At 40.3% G+C, this 15,975-nt stretch overlaps 1 long non-coding RNA gene across 1 annotated transcript in view; it reads right to left on the bottom strand.

Annotated features, from left to right (window-relative positions):
* LOC116696184 (uncharacterized) overlaps positions 1-8,551 on the bottom strand; it is an 18,962-nt gene extending 10,411 nt beyond the window's left edge. The window contains exons 1-3 of the long non-coding RNA XR_004333646.1: positions 8,425-8,551; positions 8,268-8,379; positions 7,522-7,528 (exon numbers count right to left, since the gene is read on the bottom strand). This is a non-coding gene — a long non-coding RNA (uncharacterized LOC116696184). The remainder of the gene's footprint in view (positions 1-7,521; positions 7,529-8,267; positions 8,380-8,424) is intronic.
* Between the last annotated feature and the right edge of the window lie 7,424 nt (positions 8,552-15,975).

The raw sequence follows: 15,975 nt of genomic DNA, 5'->3' as shown, positions 1-15,975 counted from the left end.
ATTCATTCAGCTTTTCTCCTCCACACCCACCATCTCTGGGGTCACTGAGCTTGCAGATAATTTTAACTGTAAAATGTTATTGATGCCATTGCTACCACTAAGGTCAAAGCTGTATCTGGTAAGAAAAGATCTCCAAGGAGAAATGTCCTACTGGTGAGAACAGAAAAAGGACAGTGTTTAAAAGCTGAACAAAGGTGATGAAAAACAAATCTCCTGGTCCATTATAACACCTATAAAGAGAGACTTCACATTTATAATTTGGAACTGAGGAACGCAAGGAGGTCCTTCTTTCCTGACATTATTGCTAGAAACAATAGTAGTTCACATGCTTTGTTTGCTACTGTCGATAGGTTAACAAACCCTCCAGTACCAGTAGCATTTCAATTTCTATCCACCAAGGCCTGCAATGATTTTGCCTCCTTCTTCGAAGACACAATTCAGAAGATTAGACTGTCAGTGCCTCCATATCAAGTACAGGATATGTGTTGTCACAGAGTTCAAGAAAAATTAGTTTCAATATGACTATGACACAATTTCATACGATCAACCAGAAAAACCTGGAGGACATTACTATGATATTCTACCAACGGGTGTTTTCAAAAATGTGTTGAATTGTTTGGCGTCTGATCTTCTATAGATTGTGAACACGTCTCTTCTTTTAGGTATCTTTCCAAAGGCCCTGAAAACTGCAGTGATTAAGCCACTCTTAAACAATCTAGACACGTCACTAATGAGCAACTATAGGCAAATATCAAACCTTCCGTTTTTAACTAAAATAATTTAAAAAGCGTTTTTTCAACAATTCAACCATTTCTTGTCACTAAACAACAGTTTTTGATATCTTTCCATTGGGTTTCCGACCACACCACAGCCCTGAGACGGCTCTTGTCAAAGGCTTTAATAACATCCACCTTAACACAGATAGTGGCAAAATTTCAGTCTTAGTATTACTTGATCTCAGAGCTGCATTTGACACAGTCAACCATGACATATTTTCAGACCGATTGTAAATCTGGGTTGGCTTTTCTGGCTCAGTACCAAACTGGTTTGAATCCTATGTAAAGAATAGGGACTACTTTGTGTCAATAGGTACTAATGCATCTGAGCATACAAATATGGCGTGCGGAGTTCCCTAAGGCTCCATTCTGGGGCCTTTTCTGTTTAATATCGACATGCTTCCACTGGTTCAGATTATGGAAAACAACAAAATGAGTCACCATAGTTATGCAGATGACACACAAATTTAAGTAACCTTATTGCCAGTGGACTATAGTACAATACAAAAACTGACTAAGTGCATTGACTAGATTAACGACTGGATGTGCCAGAACTTTCTTAAATTAAATGAGGTGGTTGCTTTTGGAGCAAAAGAGGAACGATTAAAAGTCTTTGCTCAGCTTCAAACAACAATGTTAAAAACTACAGATAAGTCCAGAAATCTTGATTTAGTCATGGACTCTGACCTGAATTTTTCCAGCCACATTGAGACAGTTACAAAGTAAGCCTATTATCACCTTAAGAATTTGTATAAGGGTTAAAGGACGTATGTGTCAACACGATTTGGAAAAACTGCTCCATGCTTTTATCTTCAGTAGATTTGACTACTGTAGCGGTGTCTTTACAGGTCTCCCTGAAAAAAATCAATCAGACAGCTGCAGCTTGAGTCCTCACTGAGACCAAGAGAGTGGACCACATCACTCCAGTTCTGAAGTCCTTATACTGGCTTCCTGTGCCTCAAAGAATTGATTTCAAAATACTTTTGCTAGTTTATAAATCATTAAACAGTTTAGGGCCAAAATACATTTCTGATCTGCTACTACACTATGAACCACCCAGACCTCTCAGGTCATCTGGGACAGGTCTGCTTTCTGTCCCCAGAGTCAGAACTAAACAAGGGGAAGCATCGTTCAGTTTCTATGCTCCTCATATCTGGAACAATCTACCAGAAAACTGCAGCTCTTTCACAACTCTGTTCTTTAACATCAAGGCTGAACACTTTTCTTTTTGATTGTTTCTTTAATGTTTAATTTCTTACACTGCACTGTGGCTTTTATTCTTATATTTATCTGTTTTAATTTTTTAATTGTTTTTGTTTAAAGCACTTTGAATTGGCCTGTTGCTGAAATGTGTTTTACAAATAAATCTGCCTTGCCTTTAAAATTATATCCATTCCTAATCTGATCATATTGGAACAAAACCTCTATACTAGCTCAGAATGTGAGTTTTGTTTTTGTTTTGTCTGCAACCCTACATAAAAAAAAAAAAAAACACATGGAATTTTGGGAGTACTAAGAGATGATCATCAACGTAACCTAGTTAACTAAGCCCCCTCCAGTGGTGACGTTCCCCCTGAGAGTGTCTGTGAGCTGTCAGAGTTCTTGTTACTGAGTCTTGCCTGATTTACTGTGTGAAATGTGGGGGAAAAATCCTCAAGAGCTTTTCCATAATACAAATAAGATGAGCTGGCAAAGATCACAGACGCCTGAGATGTTTGCATTGTGTTTCTCTGAGCGTGGATGGGAGGAATTGGGATGGAAAGAGTTGGGAAGCATTTTGTTTCATTTTCTGGGGTATGTCTCCTCCAAACTGTTGGCACATTCCTTTAGAGTCCCCCCCCCCCCCCGTGCATCACCTCCATCTCTGTCCCCACCAGTGTTGATGGTTTATGAGAGAACGCAGTCTCTGGAAAGTGTCACATCTGCATGGGAGACTGGTGTTTGTGTGTGTTTGTGTGTGGTGTGTGTGTGTGTGTTGTGTGTGTGTGTGTGTTGTGTGTGGTGGTGGGGGGGGGGTGTCTGTAGCGTGAAGATCTGTAATTTAATCTGAAGCTCTGGAGAGGGCTGTTAAGGTTCACTCCGTGCGACAGGACAGGGTCTGACTGTGGATTCTGATCTAATTCAAGGCAAGAGGAGAAATAAAAAGCACGAGGGAAATGATAGCGCCGCCACCCGTTATTTGATTTCACGCAATCAGAGGGGCTGATATTCAGGTTTTAGAGAGAAGGATTAAAGAAAGGACAAGGTCCTATTTCTAGGTTTCTTGAATTTCAATACCCTTCCCCAAGTGTTCCACAACCAAATCTCAATGCTGGTTCATGTACCAATTCAACCAGGTCAAAGCAATCTATACCCACAAAGACAAAAAAAAAAACTCAAAAACTCAAAAAACAAAGACCTGTAGACTATTTTTTATTACTTAACATTTGCTCTATTCATCCTGCAAGTATCAATGTGAAGCGTGCAAGGTTCACATTTTATTTATTGTCATTTTACAACACAAGCTGCAGAACAAAATGCACGTATAGTCCCCGATAGTCTCTTTATGTTAAACAAGAGAAAAAAAAAAAAAGATGAAGTACAGAGACAGATTACCAACACATTCCCCACTTAGTCACGAAGTTGACAACAAACTATGCCATACAATTGACTGAACTGTGTTTCTGGATCCCACACCCACATGGTGGAATGACTTGTGGGCTAGATGGAATCAGCTTTCAGAGGTGCAACTGTTGTTCATAAATAAATTAGGTCCAGATATTCTAATATTCTTCACTTTAAACAACACAAAAAGGGAATATGGACAGACTGAAAGAAGAAAGAAATCTTAATATCTGTTGCACTCTCCTATTAAATAAAGCCAATGAGATTTGTTTTTGGCCTTGATCTTTTTATTCTCCGGCCGATCACAACCATATGCCTCCAAGATGCTCTCAAAAGCTTTGCTGTCTCTGCGGACTTAACGCTCAAAGAGTAAATTCTGGAGTCATGGTCACAAAGGATGCAGGAGTAGGGTTTTTTATTCGCTGGTGTTTCACCATCAGTCATGTGGGGGCTTCACATATTTTCTCTTTTTGTGCTGGAAAATAATAAAACATAAAAGTTTAGGATTCCTTCTCTGAACTTTGACCAATCACATTAATCCACTAAGGAACAACACCAACAGCAATGCATTTTGCACTTCGATCTTCGTACACTCCTAAATATAATTCTTTTCAGACATACATAAGTCCAGTATCATGACAGGTTAAAAGACCAAACCACTTATACAAAACACCAAGACTTGTATACACTTATTTTCAAGTATATTATTTTTATCAAAGGATTCAGGATTGAATAGATGCCCCCAGTCCACTTGAGTGCTTTGGTGGATAAAATTCTCACATAATCATGACCCGAGGCTGTTGGATCATCATTTTTTTTTTTTTTTAAAGGAACAACTATGCTGGCAGATCACATAATGATGTCTTCTGGCTGTGTGTGCACGGCAATTAAACCTAGTTCCACTTCAATGTACATATGCAAAACACATTTTCTTGAACAACAAGGCCAGTGGATGAAAGGAAAAGTGAGGAAAATGCAATCAATTTGGCAGAGCGTTCAGACCCAGACAACAAAATTAGAGGAAGTGATAGCATTCTTCTATTTCTCCTTCACCTTAGAATTTAAATTTGCTTTATCTGCATGAATACATGCATGTTTACAAGTATGACAAACTGTAAAGGCAATTTGAAAACATGCATAAGCCTAACTAAATAATTTAAATTAATAATAAAGTAACAATAACAATTGAAGAAACAGTATTAAATGCATTTGCTGTCTGCTCAGTGTGTTAAATGTGACGTTAGTTAGCTAACCAGCAAAACTGAAGGGCAGAGAAGTCACTTGGTTTAGATGTATGAACATTAACCGCACAGAAAATACAATAATTCATGCCAAAATAATTTTTAACTGTTTAGTCTTTCATTAATCTTCAAGACAATTGTGGACTTTGATCCTAGACAAACTCACATAATAGACAAAGTTATTTCTGCGAGAGACGCTCAGATGGTAAAAAAATGTTGTGGTTCTGGTGGTGCTGTTCTCTTTTCTCCTTGACTTTTCTGTTGATGGGATTTTAGCTTCTGTAGGTGGCGCTGTTTCATTTGTCAATCAATCAATCAATAAATCAACTGTATTTGTCACATGAAATTGTACAAGGTACAATTCTAGTGATCTGCAATGCCATTTATCAAGGCCTTCACCAGCTATAGTTCCTAATGACTATCTGAAAACTTTCAGCAAAGTTCAAAAGGAGATGTTTAAAGGAAGCAGAAGTTGAGAGCAATGCTTGTGAAAGGCCAAGAAAATGTCTGCATGTCACTGTGTAGTCCCAAAATCTGTGAAACAGTTAAGTGACTGTAGCAGACTGTATAGTTTTCATTGGCATGGTTTTCAGCCTACTTGACTTCATTAGCATTACTGCTGCTGTGGCTTTAAAGCTAAATAAAAAAACAGGATCAGTGAAGGAAGAGCACAATCTTAAATTTTCACTGAGGAGGGGAAACGTTGCAGCTTTAACTTATTTTAAGCAATGTATATGCTTTTAATACATTCCAATTAAAACAAAAAGCCAAACATAATGACTTCCAATGAAAGACCACAGCAATGTTTATTTCAAGGAATACAGTCAGCTGTATATTGAATGACATGTTCTGTTAAATAATCATCTATATAAATCAATGGTTTTGAGAATTCATTATTTACACCCAGTGCGGTTGTCTTACTATGTCAGCACCACAGTCATGCATAAAGTTGCTTAGGTACAAGACCACAGAGACAGATATAAAACCATCGTATTGCAGTGATGTAGTGTGAATTTCCATCCTGGATTTAGGACATAAATCAAAAAGGAAACTAGAGTTTTGTGTTTTACCCCAGAATGCAGAAACCTGACCATAAAAAATGTGACTGAACTGAAAAAAGAAATGATGCTACTGTACAAAATAGAAAGGTTTTTGGAAATTTCAAATGGATGTTAAATATACACTAGGGCTGCACAATTAATCGAATTTTAATCGCGATCACGATTACTTTCCCACGTAATTTGCGTGATCGCAGCGATTATTTTTTATAAAGCTCATTTCATAAGAACGCTGTCCGGGTTTTTTGCAAAGCCAATCTCCCTCTCCATTAAGCCGTCTGCTCATGAGCCAGTCAGAGTATTCACGCACCCTGTGCAGCTTATTTTCTAGATGTAGTACAGTCCCAGAGGACAGAGTAACGGGAGGAAAACTCAACAGATAGCAGTCGGTTATACGTCAGTCTCGGTTACCAGTTTTACCAGTAAACGCAACTTATTCCCGTGACCCCCGTCTGTTGTTTTTTTTCCGACAACAGTGCTGACCAGTGCTAGTCGTGTAGTTAGCGTCTGTTAGCTGTTAGCTAATAGCGCTGTTAGCTGTTAGCTCCTCTCGCACCGTGCTAATGTCCTCGCATGCCGCTGCAATGCTGTTTATTGGATATGGTTTAATTTTGCGTTACATGACCCATTTCATCTGTAATGCGTGCCTGTGTGCCTCTCTCCTCTACTCTCTCTCCTCTACTCTCTGCGCCCCGCCACACAGCGGCTGCCGGTTCAAACTTCTGACATTTGTCTACAAATTTAATTTTTTATTAACACAGCTGTATATTGTTAAATATGAGGGTTAAACCTGTATTTGTACCAGTGTTTCCATGGTAACTCTGCTATGGCGGCAGCCACGGCGAAGAACACAGAAGAAGTTATTGAATGAAACTAACTTCAGCTGGTAGAGTAACAGCGTGTGAGACGGAGCTGCTGGACCTGGACCTGGACCAGAGATGTGACCCATGGCCAGAATATCATAGTTCATAAAAATGCAGCGCAGTGAAGATACAGACGTTTCATACACACGCCGTGTTTATCCGCCATTCGACCCGTGCTGGACCCGTTCATAATGATCAGCCGTCTCTCTGTGAGTAGCGTCCATCACACTCCCTCTTGCAGGTATAAATAGCCTATATGACAATACAATTTGTTTTGGTTAAAATCAACAAATAATCGTGAGAATAATCGCGATCAAAATTTTGATCAAAATAATCGTGATTATCATTTTGGCCATAATCGTGCAGCCCTAATATACACCACTAGCATTATCACAACAAACCAAGCCAGTAGCCTGAGGAAACATGAAAAAGACTGTATAATCTACACCAGCCCAGCAAATCAATTTCTCCCAGTCCATATCATAAAAGGACTAGCGAAAGAAGATCGAGTGGCTAGCTGGGGAGAGTAAAGGAGGTTGTGAGCTTGTTTGTAGGTCTGTGTGTGTACTATATGCGATAAGGAAGATATTTAGTTAAAATGTTTAGGCTTGTGTGCGTGTGTGAAAAAAGAAAAGAAAAGAAATTGTTTTTGTCCTGCAAATACAGACATGCAGTGAATGTCACACTGTGTAGACTATATGAGCAATTTCATGTCTGTGGGTTCTGGTTATAAAACGTATCAACAACCAAAACTGTTCCATCCAGCTTCTCCCATCCTCTGTCATCCAACCTTTCTTTAGTCCTCCCTCTCCCTCTGCTGCTGCTGTCTCTTGCTCCGGGGCCTTGCTAATGTGCTGGAAGCCAGAAGGCACCCCTAAAAAAAGGGCCTTTCCTGTCTATATTGGTCTTGTTAGAAGTGATTAAAAAGGGATTTGTGCTGGGTGGGTTTGAATTGTTATCGCTGCATTTGATTTATCACCCTGAGCCTGTGTGGTGGGGGCCCTGTTGCTGCCGTAAGAAAACCACAAATTTCCTGGTGCACCCGGCACACACACACAACCTCTGCCATGGTGGAAAATGAAGCCCATCCACCACACACACACACAAACAAGTATGCTCAAAACCTCTCACCGTCACTCATTCATTGCCAGGGTTTGGAGAGCACAGTTGTGCATACAACTGTTGTGCTGTTCTCTTTTGTCCTTGACTTTACCGTTGATGGGATTTTAGCTTCTGTAGGTGGGGCTGTTTCATTTGTCAATTAATAAATCAATTGTATTTGTCCTATGACATGTACAAGGTACAATTCTAGTGAAATTTGGTTCCATTAGTTCCTTCCACTTGTGCATGATTCATCATGAAGCAGAATGTTTGTTTTATGATGAATCCACATCTCGCATGATGACTAGAGAGGTCTGTGACTTCTACAGAAATCTTTTAAAACAGAATTCTTCTAGAACTTAATCCACGTTGGTTCTCAACACTCGTTTTTTTCTTAATTGATTGCTGTTTCCTTCCTTTTAAAAGAACCAGCTGACACTGACAGCAAATTTAAATTATTACTTCAGTAATCGAAAAGCAGCAAAACAGAAATATTTTCCTATTTAAATTAAAATGTGAATATCTTGTACTGGAATGAAACCATTTCATCTAACAGCTTTTCATATTTGTTTATAAGAAGCAGTGTAAGAAACATGACAATGTGACACACAAACACACACACACACACACACACACACGCACACACACACACACATACACTCACACAGAGTGCGTCTCACTATCTTCGTGGGGACCCGTCATTGACATAATGCATTCCCTAGCCCCTTACTCTAACCTTACCTAACACAACTAAATGCCTAACCTTAACCCATACCTTCACCCTAACCATAACCTAATCCTAACCCTAACCCTAAAACCACGTCTTAACCCTCAAAAAGCACTTTAAAGTTGTGGGTTCCAGCATTTTGGCCCCACAAAGCTGTTTGGACCCCTCAAGTATACTGTAGTTCCGGTTTTTGGACCCCACAAAGTTAAACGAGAACACACGCACGCACGCACGCACGCATACACACACACACACACACACACACACATAATTTTGATGCTTGCTCTTAAAGTGTTCAACATCCTGGGACTCGGAGCAAATGCTCCATTTCCAGACTCCTTTACCGTTTTCTTGTACATTTCTTCAGATGTTTTGTTCCAAGTCCAAAATCTGTGAATCTGTATCAAGCACAGAGTGATGATGGCCCCTGCATCACCTGAAGCACTGTTAGAGAGCCATGACTGGCAAATCCTCTTAGACACTGGAGAGAAAATTCACAATTTTTTAACTTCATTTTTTCATTTCTTTAATGAGGACGGGACACTCAAGATTGTGGGAATCTTCTAAGAATTAAAACCACATTTGTTGCAAGACTTTTCACATCAGCATAAAAATATCTTCTTCGAGAATTCTTCCCTTGCTCGTTCATCTGCAGCTAATGGCTCAGAGTGACTTAGGGCCATCTTCTGTCTCTCTCTACCGCAGCTATGAGGAGAAATAATGAGCATGCAGTTTTTGTCAGGAATATCCAACTTTATTTCCTGGGAAGGAGGTAAAGATATTCAGAGAGAGAGAGGTGATATATCATGTTTTGCCTGCACAAGCCTCTTTTGATTAGGGTCCAACCATAACACAGCTTGCGGATGACGTTGACTTCATGCACAGGGGCTTGGACTGAGTAATGGGTCAATTAATGGATTTGTGTGTGTCTGATGATACAACCAGACCAGCGTGGGGGGGTGGGGGTTTGTGGTCAGGGAGGCAATCAAAGACTAGACCCAAGAACAACAACCATGTGCTTGTTAAGGCCAAACTATCTTGATAAACTTGTTGCTTGGAATTAAATCTTTTGCTGGAATCAGGAATAGAAGTGTGGTTTTGACCCCTGATGACAATGAATAATGTAGAGGATGATGTTACAAATACATACATGTTTTTACAAGAGCGTCTCACTTGAAATTCAATGCTGTGTTTGTATCTGTCTTGTCTTTTTTTTTTATTTTGTACCCATGGCTTTTGTGAAATGTTTTAAGATAAATACAAGTTTGTTTATTCTGCAAGATGTATTAAAATTCCGTGCCTGTCATATTTTGACACTGTTAAAATCCTATCGCTGTTTCCTAAACAGTTTTTCTAACCATCAGATGGGATGTAAAGCAGCACATCTGCTTGTGACTGTGAGGCAGTCTGCTCTATTTTTGAAGGTACTTTTAAACAGAGGTGGAACTGTGGGAAAGGAGAGGATTTTAACCTCCATTAGAAAGAACAGGGCGGCCCTTATGGAAGGAGACAGGGTCAACTGGGGGGATTTAGTTACATTAGTGAGGATGGTGCTCCCTGAGTGGTGCTGGTGTGGGTCAGCACAGAATATTAACGTACATTAGTCAGAACAAAGGGCCGCGGCAACAGTGGCAATGAGATGGGGGTGGAGAAGGTCAAACGTTCCTGGGGGCCAGCTGGAAACCATAACAGCTGCAATTTTAGATTAAAAAAAGAGGGATAATATCTTGATGCCTTAGATCAGGGCAAGTAAACCAAACGAGGATGGACGGGTGTTCCACAGTGGGATTATCTGTGACCTTTTTAGTTTCTTGTTGTGCACCTTAATTCAGTCACCTTGAATGGATTCAGTTGTGGTCTCGCTTTGTGATCAGAAATTGGGACGAAGCTAATAACCATATGAAGAAAATACAGTCAGTTTTGCTGCCACAGCTGTTTAATGGGGGTAAACTCAATTATTAAAATTGAATTGACCATAAATGCGGCAGTAAGGAGTTATGTGGTGATACTGACGTTATTTATTGAAGTGTTTGGGGTCATTTACTGGCGTCTATCTCATATGAAGGAGAAAGACTCAGTCCATATGGTTGTTTAATTCCGTGCACGGCCTATTACATGTTCAGGAAATTAATACAAAGCTCACAGAGCCAAAGGCCGTCAGCTAATTTTTTGCGGAAAACAGCTCATTTTTCATGTCTGCCTGTTTTATGTTGGTTTGGGACTTTAAGTGAGTGTAGTGATCTGGAACACTGTGTCTGTACCTTTTTCTACGTTTTGGATTTGTGTGTGTGTGTGCGTGTGTGTGTGTGTGCGCGTGCGTGCACGTGTTGAGAGTTTGTAGACAAGCATATGAGGAAGGCTGCATTCTGTAACCACATGATGACAGCGCAGTAAACATTGAGCCAGTCCTCACTATCACTCGTGTGTGCTGTTGGATTTACTTCACTTGGTCACCAACCCCCCCCCCCGCGGTTCCATTCACATATTCTGTGACAGTCTCAATACAGTCCCTGACAAAAGTCTTGTCGCTAATCTATTTTGTAGAACACCTGCTATTAACCTGACTTTAATTGATCAATTGGTGTAGAAATAGCTCATATGAAAAGCTAAACCCTCCCAATGATGTCAATGCACTGAAATAAACTAGTTTCACTAAAAAAGAGTTATCTTAACAAGACAGAAAGGTCAATTTGGCAAGAAAAAGTTTGTTGATGACATATTGACAAATTTACTACAAATACTAAAATATGTCAGCAAAATTAAATGTGTGCTGTGAGATCCAATTAATATCTTGTATGACTTCCAAAACTTGAAGGACTGCATCCATGCGGTGGCAAGGATTCAAACAATGTATTGATGAAGTCATCGGAAGCTAGGAAAGCAGTCTGCAGCCTCCCAGAGTTCATCAATATTCTTTGTTGTCTGCCTGCTTCCTTTATATCCTACCCCATATGCTCAATGATGGTCATGTCTGGGACTGGGCCGGCCAATCCTGGAGCATCTTGCTGATTCTGCGCCTTGAGGAACTTTGAAGGGAGATGGAGTATGCGATGGAGCACCATCCTGCTGCAGAATTTGCCTCTTTTATGGGTGGGAATATAAGAGGTAGTAAGTTCTTGGTATTGAGACTATTATGTTGCCTTCTACCCTGCAGATCTCTCGCACAACCCATACTGGATGTAATCCCAGCCCATGATTTTTCCGCCACCCAAACTTCACTGTTTTTCGGGTGAATCGTGGATCATGCGGGGCTCCAGTAGGCTCTGCAATATTTGCGGCAACTGGGTGTAATTCAACAGAAGATTCATCTGAAAAATCCACTTTCTTCTTCACTTCTCCAGGTCCATCCTTCTTAGCGGCTGTGGGCCTGGCACATGCCACACGGTTTTTTCAATTGTCTTTTGTTTAGTGCTGGCTTCTGGGCACTGATTGACCATGGAGGCCATTTCGAGACGACATCCGACCAACTGTTCTGGTTGATCGTAGGGACTTCAGCGGGAACAGGTCTGGTGGAGCTCCTGCTGCAGTGGAACATGGGCTGGCCTTGGATTCGAGCAACAAACGGTCCTCTCGAGCAGTTTTTCTTGCGGGGTCTGCCTGACATGGGTGTCAAAACATCTCCAGTGTCTTCAAAGTTTTTTTTAATCCTCTGTACTTGACGCTGAGACAATTGAAGGTGTCTGCCACATCAGCAGTGGATCTGGTCTTCAGCCTTTTTATAACAAAACTTTAGCTCTCAGGGTGAATCTTAGACATGTTTGCGATGTCTGGTTGCAGTTGAGGGATTCTAGGTGTACTGGGGTTGTTTTTATACACATGAGGGACCTAATTGATCCATTATGTCACAGGTGAACATATGACAAGCGACAACACTTATGTCTTTGCAAAAATTGACTCAATGGGCTTTTACCAAGCTGTGAATATTAGAATACTTTTGACAGTTTCTTTTGCACTGAAACATTATTACAAAGCTGTTGGGAATCAAATGAGCCCATTCGTGTTCAATAAATCTTGATTAGAAATATATTTCAGCGGCACTTCAGGTCAATTTGTACACCAGCGACAAGACTTTTGTCAGAGACTGTATACACGTCCCGCTACAGCCCACCAGCGTGGCCTGAAGTCCAGTCTCTGAACATAAAGTGACAACTTCTGACAACTTAAAGCCTGATCCCAGATCTGCCTCCTAATTTTTCAAGTCAAATGTTTTAAGTTTTCTTGAACTGCTGATATGATGCTGTTTGAACAGTAGTCTTAACATGCATGCAGTTCAGCTGTAATACTTTAAATATGCGCTACATATCATACTTTGCAGTCACGTAATCACCATAGAGACCTGGCGGGCAAGAAACGCCGAGAAAATGGCCGGTGGCAAGCCAGAGGAATTGCAGCCTTGCAGATTTCCAATACTACAATCAATCAACTACTTAGACCATATGTCACCAAATGTTAAAATAATGACAAGATTAACATGCTCGGAACTTGTGGTCCGTACACAGCACCCGCTAATGTTTTCATTGCATTGAAGCAAAGTCTCTACCAGACTTGGAGTTTAGAGATGTTTGCATCTATTTTATAGAGAATCTGTCACCTTACATCGCACAAAAAATGAGAGCCTACAAAAGTATGGATAGCTATCTCTTTTTCAAGAGTGGATGGGTTAACAATGCTGTCGTATGTGAGGTGAAAAACAGGAATATCTTCATAATCAAAGCAAAGGTGATTGTTGCTAGCTAGCTACCCGCTAACGTTTGCTAATCTGTTTCGTTGTGTGATGAAGTCTTAATCTGAATACGGAGCGTTACGCCCTGCCTACGCTAAAATGTTATTATATAAATATCCCAATCATTAACTAAACCCATGTAGAAAGACTAATAAAGCATCCTCTTATGATTTTAACTGTGTGTGTGTGAGAGTCAGTCAGTAGCAATCTGCGTCTGCATAATCTGTGCAGCCAGCATTACGATGGAGCCGATATTTGTAACCATGGTTGCCATGCCTGTTCTTATCTGTCTCGTAACCAGTCCCTCCAGGATTTCGTTGCCTTTTTGAGATTGCGGCCAAAACGCCTGATTTGCGGGAGCATTTGTAAAAAATTACGCAATAAAAGTTACTCTGTCTTTTGTATGTTTGTGGACTGATGAAAGGAACCGCATGACCATTCCCACCTTAACCCTTGCGTGGTGTTCGGGTCTGTGGAACCCATTTTCAGTGTTTGCTAAAAGAAAAATGATGCTATTTATTATTTCTTCTAACTCACTGCTATGAAACTTAACTGTGTCCTCCTCCTACTGGGACTGGTGTGTTTGTGTGTGTGTGTGTGTGTGTGTGTGTGTGTGTGTGTGTGTGTGTGTGTGTGTGCGTTGTGTCTGTGTGTGCGGCGTGTCTGTGTGTGTCTTTGCGAATGTGCAGTACGTGTTCGTGACTGAGCCTGTTAGTTACGTTTACGGTTAGTACATCCAACACTATCTGGCTTCATGTCTTTTTCACCAACTTTCATAAAGTAAAACTGGCGACGTCCTGGCAAGATGATTATCTTACTAGGTTTCGTTGCAAGGAGACTGATGTGTAGATAGTGTAAATAGGTTTAACTTGACACCACTGAAATGGACAATACTTTAATTTGAAATGTTTGAAATTTAATTAAATTTTTTTACAGCCCCTGAAAACTTATTTTCTAAAACACGAAAACTGTTTTATTAATATTTTTTAATTTTTTTTCAAACAAAAATCAGACAGAGCAGCATCTTATACACAAGCATCTTATCATGAAATTCCAAAGGACCAATCAAACAAACCAAGATGCCAGCAACAATGCTAAAACAAACAAAATAAAAAATAAACATATATACATACACATATAGATATATACACATACAGTTCATTTACACATGTTTGTATGAATAAATAAAATGACAATGGCATAACTTAGGGAGAGAAAGTTTAGTTTTTACTGATCTTAAGCTTGTTACTAAGCTGTAGCAAGTTGCGATGCGCATTAATGTAAACTACATGTTTCATTGAGATACAACACTTACATTTTTTAACTATATCGTCTGTTGTTTAGGCCATGGCTGCTAAGAAAGGTGACCATGTTAAATTATACTCATCTAGAGAGTGAAGATGACTCTTTCAAGTTTAACTATTTTCAACAGTGCATTTATCCAATCTTGAATGTGTGGAGCACTGATTTTTCTCCATTTACAAAAAATCTGCTTCTTGGCAACAGCAAAGACTACCGACATCCACTTAATATGTTGATTAGGCAATCTTGATAGAACCTCTATTATATAGAGTAAAGGGTCAGGTTGAATACAAAATGTTGTCACATCACAGATTTTTCGGAAAATCATAGTTAAATAAGCAACAATCAAAGTTTAAGATTGGAGAAAAAAACATCCTAGTTATTATTAAAGCAACTTTTAGCGCAAGCTGTAGTTCCAATGAGACAACCTATAGGGTGACCGAAGCTGGAAAAGTTACATACTGTTGCCTCAAGTTGAGACACTTCAGGCAAAAAATATTTTTTCAAGCACGGGTCAATTTTGAGATTTTGGGCTTTTTTGCTTCCATTACATGAAAAGTTAAAAGAAAACATCCAAAATACACATTTAGGTGTTTATTTACCACAATTTGTCTTTGTCTGTAGTTTTCTCCCGAATTCACTAAATGTTAGTACTGGATAATGCCTCACAGCAAATTTCTGGTGTTGAATAATATGGAGTTAGACAAAAAAAGTGTTTAGTGTTAGTTTTTGAGTTTATTCCCTAAATTGGACTACAGTTGTTTGTAAAGGGATACTCTTTGATGGGTGTTATTTCGGAGTTCATTCGTTGGTGTTAGGAACTTGATTCACCTACGGTACTGGTGTTTATTCATACACTAACGTCACAGCTCTACTGCCGCGCCGGACAGTCTTCACTGATTTCGTGTGATACAGGTAAGGTAATGTACCATCTACTTCTCAAACTATATTATGTTAGGCTGTAAAAACTCTGTGTAAATGTACTGTCTCTAATCTACCGCCTTTTTATTTTTAACGACAGCTTTTCATCAGTTTACACTGGAGTATATTGCACGTAAAAACTTGCTAGCTACTAGCTGTGAGTACCCAAACTTTTCAAACGTGCTGACTATAACTTCAAGGTTCTATTTCGTTAGGCTTCGCCCTCTAAGGTCTACGCTATTGGGTTTATCCCTTCCGCGCAGGCCAGTCTGAAGATTTTCCTTTCCCGCCCTAGCGTCCAGCGCGGGCCTCAACTACGCCGCATTTACTGCATATATACAGCGGACCCGTTGTTCACTCCCTTTTTCTTCAACTTCGCATTAATCAAGCTCAAGACCTCCGCCTGGTGCCCGTGTCTGCCCCTCTGCCGGACGCTACATCCTTCCGCCGGACCTCCACCCCTGTGCGAGTCTGCCTGGGTCCGTTCACGCCGGCCAGCTCTCACCCCACGCCTCCTGCCATTTGCGCCCGCCTGTACGTCAAGAGCTAACATCGGCTGGCGGAAGCTTTTCTGGTTTGCCAGCTATCGGGGACGGAAACGGCAGCTGGGCAGACAGACAGGATCCGCACACCTTGACCCGCTGCGGACGGCGTTTTCG

The sequence above is a fragment of the Etheostoma spectabile genome, chromosome 9 (assembly GCF_008692095.1).
Source record: "Etheostoma spectabile isolate EspeVRDwgs_2016 chromosome 9, UIUC_Espe_1.0, whole genome shotgun sequence".
In the NCBI taxonomy this organism is placed as follows: Eukaryota; Metazoa; Chordata; class Actinopteri; order Perciformes; family Percidae; genus Etheostoma; species Etheostoma spectabile.
Note: the sequence above shows the minus strand (reverse complement) of the source record. Positions and strands in the feature narration are given on the sequence as shown.